This window comes from Eublepharis macularius, chromosome 14 (genome assembly GCF_028583425.1).
Source record: "Eublepharis macularius isolate TG4126 chromosome 14, MPM_Emac_v1.0, whole genome shotgun sequence".
Classification (NCBI taxonomy): Eukaryota; Metazoa; Chordata; class Lepidosauria; order Squamata; family Eublepharidae; genus Eublepharis; species Eublepharis macularius.
In genome coordinates this window covers 42,993,287-43,012,326 of record NC_072803.1, presented here as the reverse complement: position 1 = coordinate 43,012,326, position 19,040 = coordinate 42,993,287, and positions in this window count along the sequence as shown.

Below are 19,040 nucleotides of genomic sequence, written 5' to 3'. Positions count from 1 at the left end.
TTGGATGACAGGGCCCTGACAGGAATGACGGCCACTGGGTGTGACAGAAGGGTTCTGGGACTGGAATCACAGGCCCATGACTGGAATGACAGCGCTTAGGTGTGACAAAAGGGGTCTGGGACTGGAATGACAGGCCCCTAACTGGAATGACGGTCCCTGGCTATATGAGAAGGGCTCATGGACTGGAATGACAGCCCCTGAGTGTGCCAGAACGGCTCTGGGACTGGAATGACGGCCCCTGGGTGTGACAGAAGGGCTTGGGGACTGGAATGACAGGGCCCTGACTGGAATGATGGCCCCTGAGTGTGACAGAAGGGCTCTAGGACTGGAATGACGGCCCCTGGGTGTGACAGAAGGGCTTGGGGACTGGAATGACAGGGCTCTGACTGGAATGACGGCCCCAGGGCGTGATAGAAGGGCTGGGGGACTGGAATGACAGGCCCCTGACTGGAATCATGGCCCTTGGGTGTGACAGAAGGGCTCTGGGACTGGAATGACAGGGCCCTGACTGGAATGACAGCCCCTGGGTGTGACAGAAGGGCTTGGGGACTGGAATGAAAGGCCCCTGACTGGAATGACGGCCCCTGGGTGTGACAGAAGGGCTTGGGGACTGGAATGACAGGCCTGAAAGAACTGCACAAATATGTATGAATGTTTAAATTATACAGCACTGGCACTTTAAAAATTGAACACTTTGTGAAGCATTGTTTCATTGTATTCCCCGTGGGCTTGCCCTTTCTTTCATACCAGATTGTTACGGGGTTTGCCATCCCTCCCCTTTTCACCAACTCAATCCTGGCAGTTTTGGTCCTGACCCCGGCCAAAAAGGGCCCCAAAGGGCTGGAAATGGCCATTTGGGCTCCGTTTGGGTCCAGATCACTGCAGAGACAGCCTGGACCAGATCAGTGCTCCACCTGGCCCTGACCAGATCCCGTCAGTTCTGGCCCCGATCCCAGCAGAAAATAGCCCAAATGGCCAAAAGTGGCCATTTTGGGCCTTTTGGACCAGGATCAGGACTGAAAAGGACAGAATCTGGTCAGAGCCAAGCGGGGGAACCCTCCCCTGCCCAGCACTGACCCAGTCCAGGCCCCCTTGGCCCCAATCTGGGGCCAAAACAAGCCCAGAATATCCAAAAATGGCCATTTTGGGCCCGTTTTGGCCAGGACTGGGGCCGAAACGGCCAGGACCATGTCCGTGTCAGGTGTAAGAAACTTCCTCCACCTGGCAAAAACCCAATCCGGGCCATTTTGGCCCCGATATAGGCTGTTCTGGCCCCAATCCAGGCCAAAACTGCCCCAAAAGCCCGACGATGGCCATTTTGAGCCTGGATTCGGGCTGAAACGACTGGGACCGGGTCGGTGCCAGCCAAGGGAGGCTTCCCTTGCCTGGTACCAACCCAATCCAGGCCAATCCGGCCCCAATCCGGGCTGAAATGGGCCGAAAATGGCCATTTTGACCCATTCCAGCCTGGACCGGAGACTTCTCCTGCCCGGCTCCGACCCAATCCCGGCCATGTCCACTGCTTCAAATGGGACCAAGAAATTCAGCCATCCACTTCTTCATGGCACCGCCACGGTGCAAAAACATGGATAAAAGCATGGCTGCTCAAGAAGCCTGATTTTTATGTGGGGTCACCAAAAGTCCACCATGCAATCCCATATCATGTCCACTGCTACAAATGGGATAAAAAAATTCATCCATCCACTGATACACAGCACCGCCACGGTGCCAAAACATGGATAAAAGGAGGGATCCTCATGGATCATTTTGTTTTTTACATGGGGTCATCCAAAGTCCACCATACAGTCCCACATCATGTCCAGTGCCACAAATGACACCAAAAAATTCAGCCATCCACCACTTCGGGCCGCCGCCACAACATCACAATTCATGTCTATTGTCACAGATGTCACTGAAAATAATCATGCACCCACATCTTCCACATGGAACATCTGGATAATGACACACTGTCATCCCAAACTCACCAGTAAGTCTCATATCATGTCCATTAACACGGATTGCAATAAAAAAAATTATGCATCCACTTCTTCGTGGAACTGCCACAGTGAAAAAGCATGGTTCAGAAGCACAGATAGACATGGATCCTCTGGATTTACTTATAGGATCACCCAAAACTCACTGTCTAGTACATATCATGTACCAAAGAAATCATGTGCTCGCCGCTTCATGACACCTCCACGATGCAAAACCATACTTCAAAAGCATGGATTCCCATGGATTTTCACAATTTTACATGGGGCAACACAGCACTCACCATTCAGACCAATGTCATGTAACCTGCCACAGATTTCAACCCAAGAATCATGCACCCGCTGCTTCATGGCACCACTATGTATCAAAACCGTGCTTCATGACTATGGAGCAACATGGATTCTGTTGATTTTCATATAGCAACGTGCCAAACTCACCATACAGTTCTATATCATGTTGATTGTCACAGATTACTCTAAAAAAGGCTTGCACCCACTACTTCCTGGCACTGCAACGGCACAAATGCCTGCTTCAGAAGCAAAGATACCCATGGATTCTGTCAATTTTTAGATGAGATCTCCCAAAACTGACATAACAGTCCCATGCTGCATTTTCCCCCCTAGCCTGCACCACAGAAACCATACCATAAGTGCTTTGCCGGAATGCCACTGTACAAAACCATGGTTTAAATGCACGGATCCTAATAGATCCTAGTGATTTTCACTGGCCCTGTAGCCCATGAACATCGGCTCTTAAGCTAGTATAACACACTGGGAACATGGCCAAACTAGAATGGCCTTCTCCCTGTCATCTGTACCTGTCATCTCTAATAATATTACAGTTGCCCCCCAAGTGCATGCAAAATACATCACTCGGCTGCTTGGGAGAACTCAAATGTCACCATTTCCGGTGTCACAGGAAGTCAAGGAAAATGATAAATCTAGCATCCACCCCTTTAGGTGACTTTATTGGACATAGAGGTGTGTGTGAACTGCCCTTACTTCCACAAGTGCTGGAACTGGAGCCATGGCATTCCATTTGAGAGGAACTCATCAGCACAGTTCAAAACAGAGCAAAATGTTAGGTCTTGCAAAGTGGTGAATACCTGGCATGTCAGTTTAAGCAATGCTTGATGAACCTGCAGCATAGTCAATGTCTTGTAAGGGGCTTGCACTTCGACATAGCAAGTCTGACTTGGCAAAGTGCCTAGCTAGGCAGTGTTTTACTTGGACCTGGCAAGTATATCCTCCAGAAGCACTTGTAAGGGTCTCACCACATGTCTCGTGTGGTTTGACCCTAAGCTTTACAGTTGAAGCTACTCAAGAAGGTGTAGAAGTCTGTCAAGTTTGTGAAAGCTTAGAGGAAGGAAGGGTGGCAGCAAAAAGAATTAAACATAAACCTTTGAGTCATGCAGTATTTTACCAATGGACACAAAATGGTGTTGAAGAATAATCTTTGGATCTTTTTATTTGGTTAGGAAATCAGAGGGTAGGCAACTAGGCATGAAATCCAGTCATAAGATGAGGGGCAGGTTGCAGCGCTAATCATCTGGACTGCTGAGACACAGATGTTCTAATTTTCCTGTGGAAGAACAAACAGAATTCTAAGGAGGCTTTTTCACTCTTAGGAACGCGGGGTGGGGGGAATGGGCCATACGATTGCACTCAAAAATGTATACTGGTATTTGAATGTATATTGTGTATATGGCGTGGTCCCTTTAAGAGGAATATTACAGGGCTTTTTTTCAGGGGGAACGTGGGGGAATGGAGTTCCGGAACCTCTTGAAAATGGTCACATGGCTGGTGGCCCCGCCCCCTGATCTCCAGACAGAGGGGAGTTTAGCTTGACCTCTGTGCAATCTCAATTCCCCTCTGTCTGGAGATCAGGGGGCGGGGCCACCAGCCATGTGACCATTTTCTCTGAGGGCAACCCACTGAGTTCCACCACCTCTTTTCCCAGAAAAAAGCCCTGGAATATTATATAAACTAACTAACACTCCTCCATGTTGCGGGAACGGCATCCGTCAAAGGAAAGAGATAGTACATCTGGTGTGAAAACTCAGTTTATGATGCTGTAAGTAATAAGGAGAATGGAAATTTAAGTATTAGAAAAAAGGAAGTATGTTTGTATAACAAGGTTGGTTTAGATTTGTGTCTATTTGCCCTTGAAAAATCTGGTGTGTGCGAAAGAAACTCGGCCAACAGTTTGTTGGGCAGATTTGGAACCATGTGCTCTTCATGGAAATCCGTGTGATATAAAACTACATTTATTTATTTATTTCAAATTTCTATTCCGCCCTCCCTGCGAGCAGGCTCAGGGCATATAACAATGCCATTTGACGAGATGTTTGATGATTGAAGAGAGTGGAGAGCCATGGGAGGAAAGAACAAGTAACAACCTTGGTGATTTATATGGACTGCACTTTATACAGACTGTACTTCGGATTTATTTATTGAGTTATTGATTGCTGGTGGATAGTTAATCTTGGGAGTAATTGATATTCATTGATTTGTACTTATTGTTATATGAATTGAAATGTGAAAACTATAGATATATTTTGTACTATTTATGAGCACTTTATGTATATTGCACATTGTTAAACTATTAGTCTAAAGAGTGAGTGTGGGGATTTTACTTTCTTAGTTCACAGTTTTTCCCCACTGCAACGTCTCTGTAGAGCAAGCTGTTGATTTCAAATTATGATTCAAAAGCATTCTCTTTTAGCTACATCCCTACAGAATAGATTCAAAAGGCTCCCCAGCTTTCTATTTGGCATAGCATTTAGCTACATCTCTACAGAACAGGCAAGGTGCTATTTTTCATTTCAAGTAAGACGGTGTCCTTGGTTCTTCCAACTTCTGGTGTGGTGTGCGGCCCCCTCAACTGCTCACCAATAGAAACATCCTTTGAGTGTTTTCAGTATCGCCTGCCTTGATTCTCAACCCAGGCATGGATCTGTGGAAGGAAAGAGATCAAGTCATCATAGCAGAATGTGGAATGAGGCACAAAAGGGAGGCTTCAAAAGGCTGTCAACATTTTTACCCCCCATTGCTCCTAAGCTTTTAACCACAGCTCAGTCTATGGGGATTAGAATGGAATCCCATTTATCTCCACACTGTGAAAATTTCTCCTGGACATCTGGAGATTCTCCTGGTTTGGGTCCCCTCTTCATGAGTTGGCAATACGAAACCCAGAGAAATCTACATTTGAGCTGCCCTTTCCTGAGCAAGGAAATTTGGCTTAGGACACGCAGCTCTTTCTCCAGCCACCTATTGGCATGGACAGGAGAACGTAATCTCAGGTTTAGAACTCCCATACCACAAAGTAATAAATCCAATGGGCCAGCTGCACTTACCACCTTTTCTTAGGAAATTGATCTTGTTGACATTGAATCCCATCGACTTTGCACGGTTTATGAATATTTTTTTCTCTTGGGCTATTCCTTGTCTCTTCCTGGCTTGAGATATAACACAGAGACTGCAGTGAAAATGATGGCAAGGTGAGATGAAGAGAGAGTTTGGATTCAGATTCTTGAATCTGTTCAAAATTTGCACTTTGATGCCAGTGGAAAATGTATCAACAATGGGAAGAGGGATGTGGTGATGGCCAGATAATAGTGGCCTTGGTCAACAAGGACTCTGTCCATTCCATCCTTCAACTGAGTTACATTTCTTTCTTTCTTTAAAATACTAACCCACCAACCCCCGCTCCCGCCTATCTGCTTTGACTCAAGGCAGCTAACAAAACAGCAAAAGCTTCAAGGACACAAATATCATCGGCAACCAGTAACACAGTTAAAATCAGTACACTGTTAAAATACACAGCTAAAAAACAATACATATAATTAAAAACACAGCAAAAAAAGTACATCCTCCACCAAATGCCTGTGGAAACAAACCAGTTTTACACCCCGAAAGTTGTAAATGAAGGTGCTGTGTTATGGCACCCACTCTGGGAGGCCTTCCATGAGGAGTTGACCTAACAGAGGGTGTCTGTGACTAACTGACACTCCCAGATGTGGGTACCACCAGGAAAAGGCTATCTGAGTAATAGCACCACCATCCAGAAGTACAGCAGGCGATGCATTTCAAGAAGTTATAAGGAACCCCAACTGTGAAGTGCCTTAAACTCCATATAGTAAAATGCTTTACACCCCAGGATTAGTGCCAAATTTTGTAGCTCCAAAAGACGATTCCCAGGCTTACACTCTGTATAGAAGTGGTCCCCAATGTGGTACCAGTGGGCACCACGGTGTCTGCCAATACCTTTCCTGGCATCTGCTAAGAGTTCTTAGAAAGTGTGTGGGGATACACAGGGCTTTATGAGTTTCTTATGTTTTTGATATAACAAGGACTTTATGTAAAGTAGCAGGATTTGAGTCCAGTGGCAGCTTTGGACACTATCAAGATTTTCAGGGTATAAGCTTTCAAACACTTCCTTCTTCAGATAGGGTGCTCTGGATCTCAAAAGCATATCCTGAAAACCTTGTTGGTGTCTGAAGTTGCCACTGGTTTCAAATCATACTGTTTTACTGCAGACAAGCTTGGCTTCCTACTGGAAACTATCTTTACTCTCCTATCTTTAACTATCTTTATTACTGTACTACTTTACCTGTACAAAAAGTGGAGTAATATTCTAAAAACACAATGGTTATACATAATCTTATTCCCTGATATTTTGTGCTCAGCTCTGCCTATTGCAACAACCATTTTTTGCTTGGCTCTGCCTCCTGTGGCAACCATTTTGTGGTTGCACTCACCACTTGCTGTCAGAATTCCAAAGGTGCCCACAAAATCAAAAGGTTGGGCACCCCTGCTGTAGATGGAGGCTCCTTTCAATCAACATAGCTTGGAACTATTGATGGAGCTCTCCTCCAGCAGGCTGTCCTCCAGCCACCCTCCAAGTTGGAACGTCCGAGTTACAGACCCCAATGGGGCCACCCCCCAGGAACCTTCCAGTACATACCGGAGTCACAAATGCCAATTGACTTGCATTGGCTAGCAGCACCAAAAAGTTGCAATGAGGCAAAATCAAACTAAAAAGGGTGGGGGGAAAACCCCTCACTCACCACACAGACACCTTCCCAGCTGTCGCCTAGGGAATTCATTCTTGCTCCTTGCTTGCATAGAGAAGAATGGGAGTTCTCTGATTGGCAGGCAGAGCTGCCTATCAAGGTTTTGAAGGCTAAGATTGGTGTTGCCATAGCTGCAAAACATCCATCCTTCTGTTGCCTAGGGAATATATTCTTCCTCTTTGCTTGCATAGAGCAGAATGGGAGCTGTCTGGTTTGCAGGCAGAGCTGCTGATCTACATTTTGAGGGCTAAGATTGGTGTTGTCATGGCTGCAGAACATTCATCTCTCCATTGCCTAGGGAATTCATTCTTGCTCCTTGCTCCATAGAGCAGAATTGGAGCTCTCTGGTTGGCAGGCAGAGCTGCCTATCAAGGTTTTGAGGGCTAAGATTGGCTGCAGAACGTCCACCCCACCATTGCCTAGGGAATTCATTCTTGCTCCTTGCTTCATAGAGCAGAATGGGAGCTCTCTGCTCAGCAGGCAGAGCTGCTTATTAAGTTTTTAAGGGCTGCAAAAGGTCTGTGGACGTCCTCTTTATTGCCTAGGGAATTGATAGATCGGTGCCAGGATGTCTTCATGGACCGGCCCAAACAGACCAAAATTCATGAAAAAGTTGAGTCCCACGAACTGTGTGTTCGCGAACCACAAACCAGGCCGGACCATGCAAAATTTTGGTCCGTTTTCTGGACTGTGCCCACCTCTACTGGGAGGCAATGTTCCTATTAAGTTATGGGGGGAAGAGGTGGGTTTCCTTTGTTCCAGATTTGCAAATAACCTCAATTTCATCCATCTCGCATTGTAATTTTCCTTTAAAGTTCCTCTGCTTGAGAACTGCCACACTTAAATCAGCAATGAAATGTCTTGGCAGATTGAAATGTTCTTCCACTAGTTTTTGAATGTTATGATTTTTGATATCAGATTTATGTCCATCTATTCTTAGGGAACTCTTAAGGCCAATTGAGGGATCTAACTGGTTTTGAGAATTATGCAGAAAAAGAATCACATCTTGGCCCAAACTTACAAACGTCTACTTCAATATGATACAGAAACAGAGCAAGTTAAAACCTGTATGTTAAAATGGATACAAAACTCAGGAGAAAAAAATAACATTTCAACAGTGGGAAAATTTATGGACTAAGGGCATAAAATTTAAAGCAAGCCAAACACTAAGATAAAATTTGGTACAAGATGTTTTTTCGATGGCACATTACACCAAAAGATATTGAAAAAATGGGTAAGAAATAGGCAGAGTCATGTTGGAAATGTAAGAAAGCAGACAACACCTTTTTTATATGTGGTGGACATGTAAAAAAATTTAAAATTTTGGAATTATATACATGCTGAGATTCAGAAGATTTTAAAAATGGATTTTGCCATGAAACCCCAGACTATGCTGTTGGGAAAAATACCAGATAATGTTGACAGAATACTACATGAACTATTTAGATATTTGCTGATGACAGCAAGAGTAGTAATGGCAACCAAATGGAAAGAAGAAGAATATCCAGCCAGGGAAATTTGGAAAGACAAAATATCAGAATATGCTGTGATGGCAAAACTGACAAGCTGTATAAACAGAAGGCCAATTAAAGAATTTGAGAAGAAATGGGGAAACAATTTTGTTTACAACTGATAAAATTCATAAGACATTTTAACTATGTAAATTTGAATATGATTATACTCTGATATGTTTCATAATTTGACTGCAAGATAATTAGTTAAATAAACATAACTGGTAGAATAGAAAAGAGCAAGAGTCCAGTAGCACTGATAAGACCAACAAAATTTGTGGTAGAATGCAGGTATCCACCATCATCCATGACACTTACTGTATAGATGTAGAGCTGCACCAGTCTGCAGTTCAACATGAAGTATGTAGTAACGGCCATAATTTACATCCACTATACGCAGGGTGCTAGTCATATCTTCAACACACAAAAACAGAAAATGCAAGTCAGAGGTGGATTTCTCCCCACACACCTTTAGAACACTGGAACAGAATTTTCAAATTAACTTTAGACCACCATATTGAAAGCAGAAGCTACTCTGAGCCTCTCCAGGGGAGAAGGTCCTGTGCAACACTGATTCCCCTTCCCCTGTCAGGATATTGACTTGATTATACTTACTAAGAGTGTAGAATTTACCAGGCTCATTCGTGTAACGAAAAGGTGTTTTGGTTGACCAACATCTTCCATCTCTGGAAGAAAGAAAAAATCATAATGCTTTTGTAACTGGTAACTGAGAAACCCCAAATAGGGAATAAAGTTCTCTCTTCCCCATCCCACACTCCTGAAGCAAAAAATATGTGAGTGAGAGAATGAAGGATGATTTGACCAATTCCCTTGGCAACTGGAGGCAGGGACTGCCTGAACTCTGTCTGAACTCCTGCTGTTGTCCTGGAAACCCCAATCTAAGCCCAATTTAGCTTGATAGGCAGGTCTTCCTTTCAAGTGTGGAGCTCCAAATTTGTTACAAGGAAGCAAGGGGGGAGGGGGCTCCCAGCTCTGTTTTTGCAGACAGTGGAGAGGGAGAGACAGTTGTTGTTGGCGTTTTGAGAGAGAGACAGGGAGAGTGCATTGGAGCTTGAATTTTCTTTGTGTGTGGTGGGATAGGGATCTACCTCTTTAAGTTCCAGGGCTGCTGCCAGGCTCTGGGCCAAGCTGTTATTGATTACTGGTACCTTTCCTGCTGCCTGCTCAGGTAAGGTTTCTGGGAGTGGTGTGGTAGTGATCTACCCCTTCAGGTTCCAGGGCTGCTGCCAGGCTCTGGGGTCAAGCTATTATTTATTATTGGTACATTTCCTGCTGCCTGCTCAGGTAGGATTTCTGGGAGTGGTGTGGTAGGGATCTTGATGGCTGGAGGAGAGCCTGCTGGCCCCCATGAACAACAAACAATGAACATGTTCGTGAATAGGTTGTGTTCATCAGTGTTCGTTGTTCGTTGTTTATGGATGGCAACGAACAACGAACACCATGTTCATTTTTTTTCTGTTCGTGCCCATATCTACTTATAACACATTCTGGAAAATAATCTGTCTGCTTCAGAGATAGAATGGGTGTGCCACAACATCTGTACTCCAGACTAGAGGCTACTGTTAGGACAGATTATGAGGAATCAGAATAGTTTCCAAACGGAAAAGGTGTCAGACAAGGAGGTATAATATACCCCCTTTCTGTTTCACCTCTATGCAGAATATATCATAAGAAAAGATGGATTAGATTTAGATGAAGGTGGAGTGAAAATTGGTGGAAGCAACATTAACAGTTTAAATATGCTGATGATACCGTATTACTGGCTGTAGGGGCACATGCGGAACACTATTGTGAACTTGAGGAGCTAGTGGTTTGCCACAGTTCTTCGATTTCGTGCCCAGACTTCTTTACAGGCCAGGTCTGAACATTTTGTTTTGGCGATGTAAGATATTCTTCTCTCTTAAAAACATGTTTTCCATCTAACTATCCACTTATTGGATCACAATGCCCTGTAATTGTATTGGGGAGTGAGATGTTGAAGAGTTCAGCCATGCACCATGCATGACGGTCTTTTAGAACATTTGCCATCTAAGGCTACCCCCTCAACTGACAACTGGCAAAAAAAAAATTGGGACCATTATATATCGGAAAAGTTGTATGATAAAATCTATCAAGTAGAACACTTCCCAAGAACAACTAATTTTATGGAGAAATGGTTTCCATTTTTTGAATATCTGGAATATAACAGCTCCGTGCTCGGCCTAAAGTTTTTTCATACATATGCAAATATATAAAATACCTCTTAGTTTCATAGAATATCTGGTGTACTTTGTAAGAATTCCCTCTCTTTACTAGATCAACTATAATTCCTTATATTGTAATAAGCATCACTCAGTATAATTACTACTCATTATTAACATAGACTTCTTGTAAGTTATAAATCTTTGTATATTTAATTGTTACTTATTACTTGCTTTGACTTTATGCATGTTTTTAAATTTTGTGTGCTTATTATTTAACAGTTTATAGTTGTATTTTACAGTTTTAATAATTTTTTTAAAAAGAACATTTGCCATGTACTGCTTATCAGTTGGCCTTGAATATGTCATTTCTGTTCAAGGCCAGTTACAGGCAAACATGTGGACAGCTGCAGCCGTACAGCTTCTATATAAGTCTCAGAAAACTCCTACACAGCAGAACCCCAACTCAGGGCAGTGCCGTGCAACTGAATAGAACCAGGGGTCTGCCAGTTGTCATACAGCAGTATAGGGGTGTAAGCATACTCTCTGTTCTGTACTTCTTTATTTTTTAAAACTTTTCTAGATTACTTTAATGAATCTCTTTTCCTTCAACACTTGTGTGTTTATGATCATCAGATTGAAAAGAACCATTGCCCCTTGAGAAAATACTGGTGGCAAATAGTGAAGGCTTGAAATGAGTACTGATGAATGTTCCAAAGCAGAATTACAGCTGAACATCAAAAAGACAAAACTAACAACTACTGAGGAATTATACAATTTTAAGGCTGACAATGAAGAAACTAAAATTGTTAAAGTTTTTCTATTCTATTCCTTAGCTCAGAAATCAACCAAAGGGGAGATTGCAACCAAGGAATCAGGAGGAGATTGAGGCTTGGAAGGGCAATCATGAAGGAACTAGAAAAGATCCTTGTGTAAGGAAGTTTTACTGGGGACCAAAAACAAGATAATTCATGCTATGGTATTCCCCATTACTATATATAGATATGAAAGTTGGAGCAAGAAGAAAGTTGATCAATTTGAAATATGGTTGTGAAATTTTCAGACTTCACAATATGTGAATTCCAAAATTCAGATTTGATTCCCAAATATGATTTTCAGTTCTCAAATTGAATTACAATGCCAAGTCAAATTGCATCAGATAGTGTGATGTGAAATCTTGAATTTTACTGCCTTTCATTTGTAGAATATTGGAAAGTCTTTTGACAACTTTGGATGCTAGATATTGTTGCAGACCAAATAGCTGTTGAAAATTCACAAAACACAGAAAAGATTCGCAATCGAAACATATTGAAGAGTTTTTTTAAAATTAAATCCATGCAATCTTTATTTTCGACATGCTTAATTTTCCGCTTGCACAAACATAATATGATGGTCTGGGCGGCAGACTGTTGATCGTTACCTAACACAGAAAAAGAAACTTCATCTCCTGATCCAATTTTGTGAAGAAAGTTAATGATCAAAGCAACTCAAGGGGGCTTACTTCAGGACATGCCCTTTTAAATATAGATGTCCATTATATGAAGGTACCAGTTCTTGCATAGATGACTCAGCTGGAAACATTTCAACTTTATCCAGGACCAATGCAATGGAATACCATTTCCCAGCCATCTAGAAAGAAAAACTTGCTATTACTTTCTAAGAAAGCAATTCAGTTTGTATTGCACAGAATGAAATGAACTGTTCCACAAGTCATCCTGGGCAGTTGTGTCTGCTGGAGGAAACAGAGATTCATGCGATAGGTTTGGCAGAATGTTGGGGTGTTTATTCCATCAATATGTATATTAGAATGAAAAGTCCATACAAGTGAGGAAATATTGCTTTCTGCCCTCCAGTCTTTGTGTGGGGAAAAACAGGGAGGAGTCAACTGTATAAAAGATGCAAGGAAGTAAAGAAAGCTGCATAAACATTGTATAATTTGATCCCCTTTTATCTATCAATTACTTGCATGATTTACTATGACAAAGGATATGTATATCATTCGTGTTATGTTTGGATTGTTTGTCAGCCTTGACGATAAGGGGAGTTATTAAAGTTCCAGAATGTTGAAAAGAAACATTATCTATACAGGTTAGATACAACAAAGTTCCTGTGGCCCCATGCTGTGGGAACATTGCCACTCCTAAGTTTCTTGCAGGTACATAAACACTGCTGCAATCCCTACATTTGCCTCCACCTACATGTGGAACTGAGGCAGGATCCCTTTGTGACAGTCAGTCCTGAAATTGAGCTGTATCTCCTATTAGCCAACAAGTTGGTTATTTATTTATTTGGCTGTTTATACCATACTTTTCTTCCCACTATATATCCATTCTGAAGCTCCCCCCATCATTCTTCCCTCCTCCATTTTATCCTCACAACAACCCTGACAGATTACATATGGGACACAGCACGCCCAAGTGGAATACAGGGTGATGTTATGCTGTGTCTAAGCATGGTTTGTGGAGATGTTAAGGCTTTTGTTGTATATGTCTGAGGGCATTGTACCTTTCACTAGGATTTTTGGATCTCTTCAGCTTCTGTAGTTTTGAGTGTGATTGAAGGGGGAAGAGCTCAGCATTGGTTGTGTTTTGTGGCAATAAACTTAGTTATGGTTGAACCTTGGTTTCTTCTGCTCCCAGATCTAGCAGCTTTCCCCTTTAAGATGGAGCAAAGTAAAATTTGCCCTTCCTTTGACTTGTAGGAGAAGCAATGTGGTGACCGTGTACAGATTCTTTCTGGAGAAGCTATCTGCCCCAGACTGTGGGACAGAGCTAAGCTCCACATTCAATATAGTGGTGCTCAATTATGTCCCTCCCAACCTTTTGCAGGCTTTTTTTTAGTGTAGTTATTCTTTGTTGTCACCTACCACTCCCACCTAAAACCGCTTTGGGGCCTCATCAAGATCCTACACTTCCTCCTGGAAGGAAGAAGGTGATCCCTCCCTCCCAGAAATCTGGTGGTGGGAATGTTACCTGGACAGCCTCTCCCTGAAGCAAGTACAAACCAACCTAGAAGGCCCCTGACCAGCCCCTGCAACAAACCCTGGTGCCAACTCGGCCTCCCCGAGGCATACTGCTACAGGGCCCACTAATACCTGCCACACTGTCCAGGCAGGCTCATTTACCATCCCACATTATCATATGCTAACCATGTCCTTCTGCCATTTATATTGGCCAAAGCAGGCTGTCTCAATGCAAGAGAATAAATGAACAACTTTTCTAAGGACAGTGTTCACAGTGGAGGAGCATGTCAACCTTCCTGTCTCCCCCAGATCAGCAACAGACAAAGGAGCTGCCATACTTCAGCCAAAATTGCAAAGAGAGAGTCAACTGCAAAGCTGCCAAGATGAAATTCTTATGCTGATTTTACGCTCAGGCTTGAACTTAATGCAGACCAGGGTGGACATCACAGAAGAAAGTAATTGCCTCTTATTACAGGCTCCAACCCCCCTCCATTCATTTAGTTTTGCCCATTCATCATCCACTGGAAGTAGTACATTGCAGCTCTGATTCATTTTATGCCATAACAAACTTATTTCTTCGATCGCCGGATTTCATAACTACTCCCCCTGCCTTTTCTTTTGTTATGACCCATGTACTTGTTTTTAAAATTGTGTATCTGAAGTAGTGAAATCTGACTCTTGAAACTTTTGCCACAATCAGTTCATAAGGCTTTAATAACTCTTTGCTGTTTTGGTTGGACCAGACTAAGGCTGTCTTATAGGGACATGGAACGCTGGTTGTGACTCTCTTTGCAAAACAGTTACAGGCTGTTTGGCTTCTGTTTTTTATGTGCCTTTTTTGGGGAATGCAGAAAGTGCATTCCCAGAAAAGCTGCAGAAAAATAGAAGCCAAACTGCCCACAACTGTTTTGCAAATGGAGACGTCAGGATTCCTAGGGGAAAGCCGCCAGCGTTCTGTGAGTGGGCCGTCCCTATAAGGGCATGTGGAAACAGCCAAAAACAGCTACCCTTCTAGAATCAGTTGGTAAATGAACCGAATAGGCTGATGCCTATTCTTACCTGGGCTTAGAAGCTGTTTGAGGGAACATTTTGCTGTTACCTTTTTGATATCAAAATTTCGCTGTATGGGAATGTCAGCATCAGCATGAAACAAGAAGACGGAGGTCAACACAGCAATCAACAGCACACCTTCCATTCTTGCAATGATCCTTTGCTTACATTGGTGGTGCAATTGATTCAGCGTCCAATGCAACCTCACTTTATACCCTCTATCATCCCAGAGTTCCTTTAAGCAAATCCACCCATTCTCCAAGAACTAGTGATTCAAGATAGAAAATCTGAGATAGCAGGGTTCTTTTCAGAAACAATGTTTACGGCACATTCTGAAAACTCTAGAACATTATGTTCTATTCTGAATCAGATAATGCTTCCAAAGATTATGTGTGTGGGGAGGGTGGGGTGGGGGGTTAAAAATGGACCTTAGTGATCAAAGTCTATTCCTTTTCAAACATGTCTGCACATATACAGGGCATTCTGTACAAAGGCTTTGGTCCACCCAGGTGCACCTGCCCACATACCATGCAGTGGACGTAAGGGTAGTGTGGCAGATTCTCTTATTTTGATACTTCCCTCAAAAGTAGCATGTTGTTTGAATCCACACCAAAGACCAATAAGAAAAAGCCTGGTATTTGCAGATACTTCACTTCTGTTAATTAACCGGTTGTCCTGAAGAATGCTGCTGCTTTGTGGTTCCATTTTCCATCTCCTTTACTGTCCTTGCCAACTCTGTGGCTAAAATGAATAACTCACATTATTCATTTTAATAGCATCTGTGATGTTACCTTGTCTGATTCAGGGCTTTTTTTCAGCAGGAACGCGGTGGGACGGAGTTCCGGAACCTCTTGAAAATGGTCACATGGCTGGTGGCCCCGCCCCCTGATCTCCAGACAGAGGGGAGTTTAGGGCAATCTAAACTCCCCTCTGTCTGGAGATCAGGGGGTGCGGCCACCAGCCATGTGACCATTTTACCCGAGGGTAACCCACTGAGTTCCACCACCTCTTTTCCCAGAAAAAAAGCCCTGGTCTGATTATATATATATATATATATATATATATATATATATATATATATATATATATATATATAATAAATTTTTTTATTAGGTGAGTACATATTACAAATAACTTTTTTATTTAATACCTCAATATCAATTTTCCCCACCCTTTCCCTCCCCTTTTTTTCTCAGACTTCCAACAGCTTTCCAATCCTAATCTTATTTTATTCCTTACTTATCTGTTCCATTTATATGTTATTATCTCATATTTCCTAGTAAACTAAGTTATATCTATTAAATTCATATCTATTCAAAACTTATACTGAACAATAATTAAAACTTCACTTTAAATGGTAAAAATCCCTATCTCCAATATTTTTGGTCTGATTATATCACTTTCTACACTCTTCAACAAAATCATGTGCCTCAAATGGGATGTGAGGATTCCAGGACGAGAGTTGTTGCAGAGAAGACCGAGAGAGAGAGAGAGAGAGAGAGAGAGAGAGAGAGAGAGAGAGAGAGAGATTGGCAAACATTTATATTGCTTTAATTCCTAGGTAACCTTTCCCCCTCTTATTTATTTTTTACAAATATCGCACATTAACATATATCAAGCAATCCTTTAACCATATTTCACAACCATCATTATATCACCTAAAAGATTTCTAAACACACTCTAATATTTGTTGTTGTATTTTACAATATGTATTATTATTACTATTTCAATAGTTAACAAACTGGTTCCAAATATCTACAGATTTTGAAGCAACCCAAGACTTCTGTGTCCACATGCATTTTTAGGTTGTGATCATGTACATACCTCAAAGATGGAGTAGATAGATAGTAGCTTCTATTTTTGAGCCAAAGACATCCTCACTGCAATAATCAAGTGCTGTAAGTGAATTTCCCATTTTAAATGGAAGTTTACCTAACAGATAAGTCTTTGGCCTAAAATCAAATACATAATTTAAAATAACTTCTATTTCTTTATGAACTGAATTTCAGAATTTTTGAACTGATGTACAAGCCCACCATAGATGAGAGAAAGTCCCCTAGCTCTGAATCACCTATAAATCTAGCTGATCTCTCCAGCATCAAATACCACCAGAACATTTAAAAACCCTTTTCTCTTTATGTTAAGCAATACTTTAGCTATCTCCTGAAATGCTCTTTGCCTCTTTCTCATTTCTTTAATGGGATAGCCTGCCCTAAATACACCTTCCATCTACTCTTAATATCTCATTTTATCATTATCTTGAAAGCACAGATACAACTTAGCTAATAAATCCTTTGATGGATCTCTGCCAGTCAGGATTCTTTTGACACCATTCAGTATATGAAATACATTAGTTATTCTTAATATAAGTAACTAGGGCTTTTTTTCTGGGAAAAGAGGTGGTGGAACTCAGTGGCTTGCCCTCGGAGAAAATGGTCACATGGCCGGTGTCCTCGCCCCCTGATCTCCAGACAGAGGGCAATCTAAACTCCTCTCTGTCTGGAAACCAGGGGGTGGAGCCACTGGCCATGTGACCATTTTCAAGAGGTGCCAGAACTCCGTTCCACTGCATTCCTGCTGAAAAAAAGCCCTGTAAGTAACCATTTGATCCAAAGATTGCACTGCTTTTTTGGCTACCATTGTCCTTCTCTCTTTCTCTCTGCCTTCAGTTGTCAAGTCTGTAGCCAGCTCTTACTGTGTCCACCTACATGATTCATTTTGGGAATATCTCTGGAGTCATGGGCCGATTCCAGATGACTAACCTTAAGTCGCTTCATGCCGCCCTCTTCCGGATCGCGACGGGGAAAATGCGAAATATCGCGTTTCCTCGCGCGAGTTTTGCGCGTCGTCGCGCAAAACTCGCGCGAGGAAACGCGATATTTCGCATTTTCCCCGTCGCGATCCGGAAGAGGGCGGCATGAAGCGACTTAAGGTTAGTCATCTGGAATCGGCCATGGTGTGGCTCACGCAGTACGTTCATTTGTTACGAAATCCTTGTGGCCAGTCGACAGGTGGCCTGGGAGTTCTATACATAGAACTCAAATTGCAGCTGCTCTTTGCCCCTCTGGGGAAACATCCGTGTACCAATACCATGAGTACATGTAAGTTTCCCTAAAGGGGAAAACTAGTGGCTCCTGATGTGCACTCTTGATTTTTTTTTTTAATAATATGATCTGGCAGCATCTTGCAAACTGATTGTGCTCCTCATTGTTAAAACAAAGATAGAAAACTGAATAAATTGCTAGAGGGAGAATAAATTTCTTGTGGGAGAAATAGAAAAATAAAAGCATGTGATGTGCAGTGTGTTCCTAAATATCTCAAGGTAAGTTTCTTTGGGAACACACTGCACACCACAATTTCCCCATGCTTTTCTCTTTCTATTTCCCTCCTAGCAATTTATTCAGTACAATCCTATGTGTGGAGGTAAAGAGGTTAAGAAGCCAACGAGCCCCGAGAATGGCATATCTGCCCACTACGCCAGTGTAAACCCCTCTTAGGTTGGCAGTTCTCTTTGGTGCCACTGTGCCTGAGTTTCCCACCAGCATCCAGCCTCAGCAGCTGGACACAAGTGGGTCTGCAGCGTAAATCCTTGCATTGGCAGGCCAGATGAGGTGCAAGTTAGTCACTCCCTAAGCCGTTTTGGGCTTGGGAACTCCCCCTGCAGCAGTGGAAAGTTACACCACAAAAAATATGGTGTATCCCATAGGTGCCCATTATAAGAGCAAAGTCACTTTCCCCTCCCCCGTGCCCAGCCCTGCCCAAGCAGCCCAGTGGAGCACAGGATGCTGTCTACCACGGCTACCAATCCACTCATGCTCCTGGCGCAGCCAAACCCTCTCCCCAGCAGCCAATCAGTTCCCTGCCCACCCTACATGACCGCCAACTGGGGCGCCTATAAACCCAGGTAACTAGAGATGTGGCCAGAGGCTCTGCCCAAGAGCCCTCTGCTGTAGGGGCTTATAGTGTAAGGTGGGAGAAAGTACACATAGTGGCAGGACAAGAGTGCGCAGAGGGAATTCAAACACGGGAGGAGAGCTAAGTCCAGAATGTCTGACTAAAAACTACAACCCAAGTTCCCAGATAGGTTACCTGTCTCTTGAGTCCTGGCTCGGGGAGGGGCGTGGACAGACTGACAGGTAAGGAGGAGCTGGGAAACCAGGTGCTCTGGCTTGCTTGGCCACACTAGCCTGTAGCTTGCAATTGGCCAGGCCCGTTACCACACGTTTCTGTTTCCCATTCAGGCAGGTCAT